Below are 11,388 nucleotides of genomic sequence, written 5' to 3' on the forward strand. Positions count from 1 at the left end.
CACATCATGTAGAACATAATGAAGTTTGAAAATGTACAGTGACAGGCAGCCAAGCAATCAAGGGTATGGAGCAATTACCTTATGAAAACAGAGGAAAATGCTTGTGATTCTGCAATGTGGATCATGCTGAGAGAGGACATGCCTTGGGTTTATACAGTTGTTAAAATGTTGTATAAGGGTACTGTGGATCTGCTGTTCCCAAACCCTGCAGCAGTAGATCCTGAAGCACTTTTTGAGACTAGTAAGTGAAACAGGGGGACACTTCTGAAGCTTTTTGCTCTAGGAAGTTGTTGAAGTAAACAACCAGCATGTTCAAAATGGGCCCAGACAGGATTGTGGACAATAAGATCATAGTAAGATATTAAGAGAACTATATACCCAACAAAACAACTGCAGATGCTAGGGGAATTCATGAGGAATGGACTGCATACCAAAAGGAACCGGGTTTCATTCTGTCCCTAAGCATCATCTATTGCTATTGTCAGAGACAGAATAATGGAAAAAGTACTGGTCTTTCTCAGTATGGCATTACTTTTAATTCAATATACTTTTTATTATTATTTTTCATCTGAGGATGACAACATATATCAGAAAGGCACTACCAGTAAAAACTAATTTTAAGGGATTTTAATACCATTTTGTGGTAAATGTTACACGTTTTTACACAGCTTTGGTATAAAAAAGGCAATACATGAACTGTTGGAAAAAGAACAGACTTTGATATGGAGAACACATTTGGAATACTTAAGAAATGAGTTAACAGTAATCCTCAGTATGGATAAGTGGAAACTTAAACATCTGAAGCTGATTATTCGAAAGTTTTGTTCATTAATGGAGAATCAGCTGAATGTATCACCTCCTCTCAACCACAGACAAAAGCTTATCAGGGCATTCTCTTGGCCTAAGGTTCTGGCCACGTGCCTGATAAAGCCCAAAAACACAGTCCAGAAGGCCACCCTCATTAATCTATCCATGTGAAACACATTGGTTTTCACAGAATGTTTGTAAGTAGGCTGGTTTTCTTTTTTTTGTACTTTCATTTAATATGCTGAAATATTGCTCAGCCTCTAATTCATTATTTTAGATAGGATCATATCTAAAATGTTCTAATCCTTATTCTAGTCAGGAAGAATAAAACAATGTTTACTTTCACTGATTTAATGTGTCATTTTAGAATTGCATGAAGGGGACTGTTTCTTAATTTAAAGGTATTAAGCTGCACCTTTACTTTAAAACCCAACATATCTTCATCTAGGGAGACATATGGTATATGCCAATCTGATTGTAAATTTACTTTTTTATTATCCTTTGTTTTCTTTTTCCTTTTTATTGGACTACTGAAATTGGGACACTGGAATTACAGAGTAGCAGTAATTCCAAAAGTTGGATATTTTTCTTCCTACTTACTAAAAATAAATGGAAATGTCTGGAAACAGAGGGCAATGAGGCACATCAAATGCCAGCAATATTAGAGTGCAGTATAAGAACACAGAAATACCCCAAACTGGGACCTTAATGCCTAGATAACCAGTATTACCTGTTAATAGATAGGCTTTTATTTTTTATTTTTAATTTTTATAATAGTCTATACTTTTATAGACTACTCCAAGTATAAGTAGTGTCTTTTTTGCACAAGTGTAGCAGTCCCAAAGTGTTTTGAGTATACTGTACACATTACAAAGGTGAAGCAGCTGAAAAGAAGTTTAGAAAATGGCCTTGATACTGCAACTTGCAGGCTCAGGCTGGAAGAATCAAGATCAATTATACTGTTATATTGCAACTTCAGCAACCTCAGAGCTGCTGTCAAATGTCTGTTTCATTTCAGCTTATTCTTCAGGAGCTTATTTCACTTCTTTCTTGGTCAGCTTTCTGAGGGGGGAGGGGGAATCAGCTGAGATTTTGGCAATGTGGCAATGTTTCTTCAGTGCTTCATGCTGTATTTCACTAATTGTTCTCTAAAACACATAATGAAACTTGTTCACCGGTAATTGAGATGGATCAAATGGCAAGGACAACTAATTGATCCATCCAATAATCTGATTCATCACTTTACTAGTGTAGAGATTACAATGTGCACTTACTCATTCAGCATGCCTTTGAGAAGATAAAACTGTTATGAGAAAACCTTCGTGTTGGATGAACAGCAAGCAAGCTTGTTTCTCACCCAATCTGTGTCAATGTCTTTCTTTCATTATTATTATTATTTTTAAAGATGTGGTAAGCATTACATTAAAAAAAATTACTGGACATAAATTTCTTAGATTGGTGACATTTAGTATGTTATCTTGTCTCAACTGCACATTATTAGTATTTATTTATAATTACGAGGACTTTAAACTTTCAAAGACTTTAAGATGTATTCAGCTTTATGTGTGTGAGGACTCAATTCTAATGCTTTAATGAACATATAAAATGAAAAAGCTGGGGAACATTTCTATGACTAGGGTCACTTTATAAGAAAAAACATCCAACACTGTGATAAGAAGACTCAAGTAGTATGAAGCTTTTAAATGGAAAATAACACAAAGCAGATCATGATGGTATATAATTAAAATTATGCTAATTCTAATGGTAACATTATATTAAATATGGTTTTTCACTAGTTAAAATTCTTGAATGCTATATGCTTATGAACACATATAAAACCCCAAAGAAACTTTATTAAAAGACTGAAGATACAAGCAAGCTTTATTGGAGTTCTTTTGCAAACCAAGCAGTTTCGTGAGCACCAGAACTAATGAGGCCTGGATTCCTATAGATTTGTGATTCATGGTTGATTTGTGGGCCCTGACTGATGAGTTCCTTGCAGCAGGGAGACATTAAAGAGCTTGGCTGGTGCAGATGCTTTCTAGTCGCGTAAATAGTGTACACCTGCCATGGGTTTTGCCGTAGTTGGTCATATATGAGACATCATAAAGGATCCCCTGTCTAGGGCCAATTGTACACCCAAAACTTGTTGAAGTTTAATATCATTTACACATTAATACCATTTACACATTTCTGTCAGCTTGCTTGAAATAAATTAATGAGTTTAAGAGTTAGGTAGTAGATAGGGGAAGAATAGTGATAGTTATTATTTTATACCTGAACAAGAATATGCCTTCATCAAAACAAGCAAAACGATCCCAATCTCTTCCATTGCTTTTTTCTTTACATACGTACCTATACAAATAAATCAATTCATCCTATGCAACTTGCATTGTCCTCCTATGCTTAATGCACTCCTGTTTTTGCGGTTAGGCACAAGTAATATATCACAGTCTGTTCTTGTGCCGTAACTACATGGATCAACTTGGGTTTCATTGTATTACATATTTCTCTAAAAATTTAAAATGTACTTTTGCTCATATAAAATAAAGACTGCAAATTGTTTTATCAGTTGAAGTAGGCACGTTCAAAAGTACAAAACCAAAAATCAATGGGATGTCTGGCAATTGCTAGTTCTTTTAAAAAAATCAACTCTTTAGTGTAGTATGTCAACGTAAAGTAGACAAATGGTGGTGGAAAAAAAAGTGAAAATGTTGAAGAATTAACTTTGGAAAAGCATCATTTTAGCATATGGTAAGGTTGCATTCATTACTTATTGCCCTTACTTAATGCCCTCAACACTTTACTTGTTGAAATACAATGGGAAAAGAATATTGTTAGATTTTTTCTTTACTGTTCTGGAGGGGAATGTTGGGGGTAAGGAAGAGGGTGTTGTATTATTCTCAGCCTAGAATTGAATTAATTCATAAACAAAAATCCACCTGAAGGATCAATGAATCAATCTTTGTACCATAGGAAATCTGAAATCTTGTCCTTAAATCTTTATACCAAAATGCTACTCTCCCTCCACCTTTTTTTTTTCTTTCTTAAAATTCAAAACCAGTCATCTGTCTCTTCAGATAATTCTCAAGTGTGAGCGTATGTCCAACACCTCATACCCAACCACAACTTCCCCCCCAAACCTACATGCCTTTGTAATTGATTTCAGATTGGTGTTTGTTTAGGCACTTACTCCTAAGCTACACAGATTTCCAGCCACATTTTGCAGATAATAAGGCCTTGATGAAAAGCTGTCTAACCTCTTGAACAATTCACAAAATTTAATTAATTGGGTCTTTCATATGTTTGAAAAATTTTTTTTGTTTTGTTTTATTCATGCACTGCTTTCTTTATAGAGATGATGGTCATTTTTCTATACTGTATAAAATGCAAGACTGCTAATGTGCAATAGCTTAGATAGTTCAGACTCTCACAGACAGACATACTTTAAAGGGAAAGCTCTATAATTAGTAGTTACTTGTAATCTGTTGCACCACTCCAGGAATGAAACAACATCAAAATTTAGTCCAGTTCAGCAATGATACCATTGCATTGTATAACCTTGCCAATAAAGAAAAAAAAAAAAAAAAACAAATAAACAATAAAAAAATCACTTATCACTTACAGAAAATATCACTTACTGAAAAACAACATATCTTTATATGTTTATCCTACTGAGGAAAAGTTTGTGACTGTCAAAGGCCCTTCTTACCTCTGAAATCTTGCTTCTCTAATCTAATGGACATGCCAAAGAAATATAGATCAGGGGAGAGATGACAGACAAGTGTAAATTTTTCTTTTTTTCTTTTCTCAGTGATAGTAAACCACTGAATACCAATTTGTGACTTTTTTTTTTCCCCTGGGTTTGAGTATCTTATTTTACTGTAATGTGGGGGGCTTTGAGCAATTACATTTGAACTTTAAGTTGAGTTTTTAATTTTCATGTTCTGGGCATCTAAAATATTTTCATTGTGATTTGTTCTAATTGAATCAGAAAACTTCAAAGAAACTACACTCTTTGCAGACTGATAATTATACCTCTTGTCTGTCAGGTTTATCTTCAAGTCTAAACGATACTATAAAAATGCAAAACATTATTTTGGAAGAAACTTTGCATTCAAGTTCTTTACTCTGAAATGCTGAAAACCTTTACTCATTTGAATGAAACAGCACAATTGGGGGGTGAGGGGAGAAGGGTTTTAAACACTACAAACTTAATTTATTATCCAAGCTGTAAGAGAAACAAACTCCTAAGTGTCATAAAGAAAGCAAAGTGAACTGTCACATTTTACACTAGCCTTAACTTCAGATTTTATATAACATGCTTTGAACTAGGTTTTATTACAGTAATTTACCAGTGCACTAACCCAAAAGATAACTTTTGACAAATGTTTTGAGAAATTCTGTTATTGCATACTGAATACTATTTTTCTTTACTTATTTTTTTACATAGTATGATATTCAACAATCTTGTTTCTATCATGACTTTTCTTCAAATCAAATAATTTTTAAAAGGTAATTTTCCCCATATTATATCAAGAAGAGGCATCAGAGGTGAGGATCAATGAACTCTAGCTTGCTGTGGAATACATCCCCTTCCTGCAGGAAATCCCACTTGAATCTGAGTCAATAATATTAATTAGATGAATTGTTCAGTCTTTTATTTCAGGTTGTTAAAACCTGAATGTGTAAAGTTATTATTTTAGTGCTCTGTAGCCTTCAGAGAAACTGCTTACTGGAAGTACTGGAATATGATTGTGTGGGAATGATGGAGTTAATTACACCGTTCTGTGTTATACAAATATACGTTCCATTTTCTTGAGAGACAATAAAATTTATTGTTTGGATTTTTTTTGTTTTTTAATTTTATTAAACCTGGGCATTACTTTTTCAAAGTAATGTATGTTAACCTATGTGCTAGGTTTTTAGTTTCAGGTTTTCTCAGATACTCAGGATATACATGCAAATGCACATACACCCTGCTACTATGCTAAACTGATTTTTTTTTATCCCTTTCTATCTTTTTGTGAATGAGAATGCTCCAGCAAATCTGCATATAGAGGTGTTCAGAGGCAATAATAAAATGAATGCACAAATTCTGCAAGTGATGTTTCTTTCTACCAGCATTGCTGACAGTGCATCCAAACTATGGATTGCACGAAAGTAATCTCTGAGTTAATCCTTAGCAAACAGCCACATGGCTGGGTTCAGCATTCATACAAACATTCTTCCCATTCTAACAATAACTCATGGGATGCTAGCTCAGAAGCTTCTGCTTCAGAGACAAATGAAACCTAGCTTGGGTGGGAGAGAGGAAGAGGCTGCACATCTTCATAACATTTGCATTGCACAATCAGGAACATGAGCTGACCTTAGCAATACTAATAGGGGAAACCAGAAACATGATTCCTACAGTCCCCCAAGGACCAGAGGAAATCTGTCTTGTGCTATGATGATAGCCTTAAAACTGCTCTTATGTATCATTTTCTAAGAGACAATGAGATAAAAATGAAACGCAGGAGGTTCTGTCTGAACTTAAGGAAGCACTTTACTGTGCAGGTGACTGAGCACTGTTGCCCAGAGGGGTCATGGAATCTTCATTGCTGTAGATGTTCAAAAGCCAGGACACGATCCTGGGCAACCTGCTGTGTGTGACCCTGCTTGAGCAGGGAGTTTGGACCAAATGACCTCTGGAGGTCCCTTCCAACCTCAACCATTCTGTGATACTGTGAATAACTTAAAAATCTCTATAATGCTTGATGAAGACAAACCCTTTTTTTTCACCTTAAAAGCTTATTGTATTTAAATACAACTCAAGGTTTCTCCCATCTTTGAGAGATACGGCTGAAGCATCACCGTGAAGAACAATGTTTGTGTAGAATAATGAAGTTATCAAGTTATAGTACATCATGTGCTTTTTCATGTGCTTTCCAGGGGAGAAAAAAAAAAGGGGGGGGGTGAGAGGGGAGGGAAGGCAGGGACAGGACACACCACAGGGATGGGCAAGGTAACAAAGAGAAAGTCAAATAACTGTTATTGTTACAAGTTTTTCTATCACATAAATTGCCAAGTGATGAAGAACTTTAAACAAACAAACAAACAACAACAACAACAAAAACCTCTGTTATATGCAATCTGTCCTCAAATTTACCCCGGTCTATTTATTCTTGTGTCACAACTATGCTAGGAATAGTAGTTTCCCAAAGTAAAGTGTGTGTTTGCAAGTATAGAAATGTGTATATATATATACATATATATATGTATATATATATACATATATATATGTATATAATTACAAATAAATATGTATGAAAATATGTGCATGTGTTTGTTCACACATCTCTTTCCCTACATATAGAAACCATTTTGGAATCTACTAAGTCACTCAATGACTTCATTCAGAGGGTTTTAAACATGAATCTAAATACCTGCATTTAGCCACCTGGAAGTTCAAATCAACCTCTAAAATTATTCAGCTGTGGAGTTCCTCCATATTGTTTAAAGCAACAAGTGCTGGCATTTAGAATGTTCCACTCTGTTTTGCTTTATATCTACAGGAGAATACAAAGTCTTCTAGTACTACGAAAAAATGTAGAGGGTTTTTGCTCAGAATAATAATGAAAAAAAAAGTAATAAGAGATTATATCATATAAGAGATGAACATCATATTATTATACATAGCAAAATAATAAATAACCTGCTTAAAAGTATGGATAGTTTGGAGGTAGCAACTTTTAAGTTTGTTTGAAGAATCCATCTGATCCAACAGCTTTATTTGTTGCTGTGTCTTTAAAACCATTAATTATTTATAATACTGTTATTATCTTTCTATTTAAAGCATCACATTGTTCTGAGGATAATTTAGCTAATTTTAGATTTTAAGCTGTTCCTTTGCTTGGTTGTTAGATGCTGGGAGCTATATAATGATGTGAAATAACAAATGAATTCCTACTTAATTCCTCTTTTCTATTCTCCAAAATAATGCTACTAAGCTTTTTTAACTGCAAAAATTGTCTTCCTGACCTCCATCATCCAAGTACATTTTTTTTAATATAGAATTCTCTTAATAATAGTTTCTAGTTCAGTTCTCTATTGTTTGTTATATAACACACATACTGATTTCCTCTCCTACTTCTGCAAATCTTTAAATATTTTAAAATATCTTTTTTAAAATTCACTTTACCTGTTGTTTTAAATGTTGTTCCTGTTCTACATGGATTTGGCTTTGTGAAAGAAGTTATGTTGTTATGAAAGCAGAAAGGTAAATTTTCCTCTGGATACTCTTTATATCTGAGAATAATTTAAAATGCTTCCTGTAAATCAATGTTTTGTATGAAAAGTTTGAAGAAGAATAACTTACATAGGAGTGCAACCAACTTTAAAAACAAAACAAAACCACATGATGCCTGAACGTTGAATACTGACAGAAACAGATCAGAGAAACAAAGTAGTAATTAGAAAGTTGACTTTTCTGTTAACCTATTGTTCACCAATGATAATTAATTGAAAACTCAGCATTTTATTTTTTTTTTTTTGGTCAGAAATAGGTGCACTACTCTGGCAATAAAGGTAATGGCAACATTTGAACTGTCAGGTATTCAAGAGTTATAGGGGAAAGGTTTTTGAAGACTTTCAGTAGACAACTGGAGCTGCCTGAAATAATGATGCATAGATAATTACACTGTAATTACTGCTGCCCTTGATGTTGATAATGATGGTTGGCAAGAAGAAAATAGCAAGAAGAAAAATTGCTGTCTTCCACAGCTACTGATCTGATTCTGACATCAGTTGAATCCTACAGAGAAAAAAATGGAGTACTGAAAAAGCAGTATCTGACTGTATGTGTTGAGAGGCAGAGACTCAATTTGCTTTTCTATCTGCTTGCAGAAACCCAGCTGCAGTCCTTAAAAAGTTCAAGCCAGTCTGAAACCAAAAGGTTCAAATGACACAGCTGCCTCAGCGTATCATTTGCTGTGAGGACAACTACTGGCCAAGATGGTTCATGGACCATGCAGACCAGCGCATCCAAGAGACACACTAGACATGAAGCATCCTTGTGTCATTTGCTAGTGGGAACTGAGTGAATTTCCCAGCATGACTAAACTCACCCATTCTGTCCTTTCTTTGCTCCCTGGAGTAAGGCTCACAAAGACAAGCATTACATAGGTGCCCTACCCATGTAGTGCAAATACTACTGTTTTCTCAGGAGCCATGAAAGTTCATTTATGGCAGTGAGCAATTGGTTCCGAGGGCTCTGGGCCAGACAAGTTCTGCAGCGGAGTGGGGGATCAAGGCGGGCAGGGCTTTTTTCCTGCATCAAGGCCACTCTAGGCAGACGAGGGAGCCACCAGGACCTGGTAGCCCTCGCAAGGGCAGCTGATGAGGCATAGGCAGAGCCAGCTGCACCCCCTCCCTAGCCGTACAAAGGCAGCCCCTAGGGAGCATGAGCAACCAGGAGCACAGCAAACAGGACGGGCAAACAGGGCGTGATGCATCAGTCAGGGTGCAGTGCAGCAGTTTGCGTGGCAGTGCGTGCAGGGAGGGCGCTCTCACCACTGTTTTCCAACGGTCTTTCCCAACAGTGGTTGTAACCTGCTCGTGAAGAGCCTAGCCATGGTATCCACCAGGCAGAGACCCGTGTCCTCTGCATCTCTTGCAGCCTCTACTGATGTGGCTACCCAGACAGAACATGCAGCTGGGGAAACATGCAGCTGTCTAGGTCTTGGGCTGCAGGGTGTGCCCAAGCCTTCTGTCAGTGTCTGACAGCAGCAGCAGTGGGTATGCCTGTGGGAGGTGTGCCCAGGTTGAAGAATTGCTCAGCCTGGTGGCAGAGCTTTGGGAGGAGGTGAGTAGGCTGAGGAGCATCAGGGAGTCAGAGAGGGAAATTGACTGGTGCAAGCATACCCTACCCTCCCTGAGACTGACTCATGAGCCAGCCAACACACAAGAAACAAACGTTCCCTTGTCCCACCAGGCAGCCACTATACAAGAGACAAAGGTTCCCCCATCCCACCAGGCAGTAGGAGGGAACCTAGGACAAGTGGGGGAATGGATGCAGGTTTCTGCTCAGGATGGTAGGTGAGCCCTCTCCCTGCCTACCTCACCTTCCCGACTACCCTTATATAACAGGTATGAGTCTCTAGAACATGACAGTCAAAATAATAATATAGAATTGCAACGATGTAGAATTGTTGCAAAACAATGATTGTAGAATTCGGTTGGAAGGAGTGCCTAAGGCAAGGCAACATATCACTACATCTTCTATCAAGAAAGAAAGAAGGGTTATTGTCATAAGCGACTCCCTTCTGAAATGGACAGAGGGCCCAATTTGCCATCCGGACACAACCAAAAGGGAAGTCTGCTGCCTCCCTGTGGCTCAGGTAAGAGTTATTGCTAGGAAAGTCACTCACCTGGTACTCTGACTACTACCCATTACTGTTTTTTCAGGCTGGTAATGATGAGGTAGCAAGAAGTCCAAAAGCAATCAAAAGGGACTTTAGGGCTTTGGGGCAACTGGTTAAAGGATCAGGAGCACAGGTCGTGTTTGCCTCTGTCCTTCCAGTAGCAGGGATCAATGTTGACAGGCAGACTTGGCTCATCAATACGTGGCTTTGAGACTGGTGCCACCAGCAGAACTTTGGTTTTCTTGATCACGGGAAAGTCTACGTGACACTGGGCCTGCTGGCACCAGGTGGGATGCACCTCTCTGAGGGGGAAAAGGATTTTTGCCCAGGAGTTAGCAGGGCTGATAGATAGGGCTTTAAACTAGAGTCAAACGGGGAAAGGGATAAAACCAGGCCCGCCATTGATAAGCTAAGGGATAGCATGCCAAAATCAGAGGAACTGCATGCTAGTGAGGTCCTTTGGTCTGCTCCACAAGGTGCTCTGTAAAATAAGGAGCATTTGAAGTGCTTCTACACAAACGCACCCAGTAGGAGGAATAAACTGGCCCAGTCCCAGAGCTACAGTATCATTGGCATAAGTGAAATGTGGTGGGATGAGTCCTATGACTGATGTGTTGCAATAGATGGTTACAGGCTCCTTAGGAGGGACAGGCAGGGAAGGTGAGGCGGTGGGGTGGTGCTGTATGTCAAGGAGGGGCTGGGCTGTGTGGAGCTTGCAATTGGCAATGGCAAAGTTGAGAGCCTCTGGGTAAGGATTAAGGGACAAACAAATAAAGGGGATGTTGTTGTGGGAGTCTATTACAGACCACCCGGCCAGGACAACAACGCCGATGAATTATTCCTTGAGGAACTGAGAAATACCTTGAGATCAACTGCCCTTGTCCTTATGGGGGACTTCAACTTGCCAGACGTCAACTGGGAATATCACATGGCCAACATAAGCAGACCCAGGAGGTTCCTAAAGCACCTTGATGATAACTTCTTGGTGCAGGTGCTAAGGGGGCCAACTAGGAAAGGTGCCCTCCTAGATCTGTTGTTTGAGAACAGAGAGGGTTTTGTGGGGGACGTGGCAATTGGCGACCATCTCGGTCATAGTGACCATGAAGCAGTTGAGTTTAAAATTTTTGGTGACAGGAGGAAAACTGCCACCAAAACTTCAGTCCTGGATATGGGGAGA

The 11,388-nt window shown here is 38.1% G+C and overlaps 1 long non-coding RNA gene across 2 annotated transcripts; it reads left to right on the top strand.

Moving 5' to 3' along the window:
• The first annotated feature begins 7,579 nt into the window (after positions 1-7,579).
• LOC308188583 lies at positions 7,580-9,256 on the top strand. 2 transcript variants are annotated; one of them, XR_013945612.1, is made up of 3 exons: positions 7,580-7,843; positions 8,045-8,068; positions 8,695-9,256. It is a non-coding gene; the product is annotated as an uncharacterized lncRNA (long non-coding RNA). The 2 variants fall into 2 exon arrangements; XR_013945613.1 differs by lacking the exon at positions 7,580-7,843 and adding an exon at positions 8,349-8,376 and having other exon boundaries at positions 8,031-8,068.
• Positions 9,257-11,388: the final 2,132 nt, after the last annotated feature.

This window comes from Anser brachyrhynchus (genome assembly GCF_964034855.1).
Source record: "Anser brachyrhynchus genome assembly, chromosome: 1".
In the NCBI taxonomy this organism is placed as follows: domain Eukaryota; kingdom Metazoa; phylum Chordata; class Aves; order Anseriformes; family Anatidae; genus Anser; species Anser brachyrhynchus.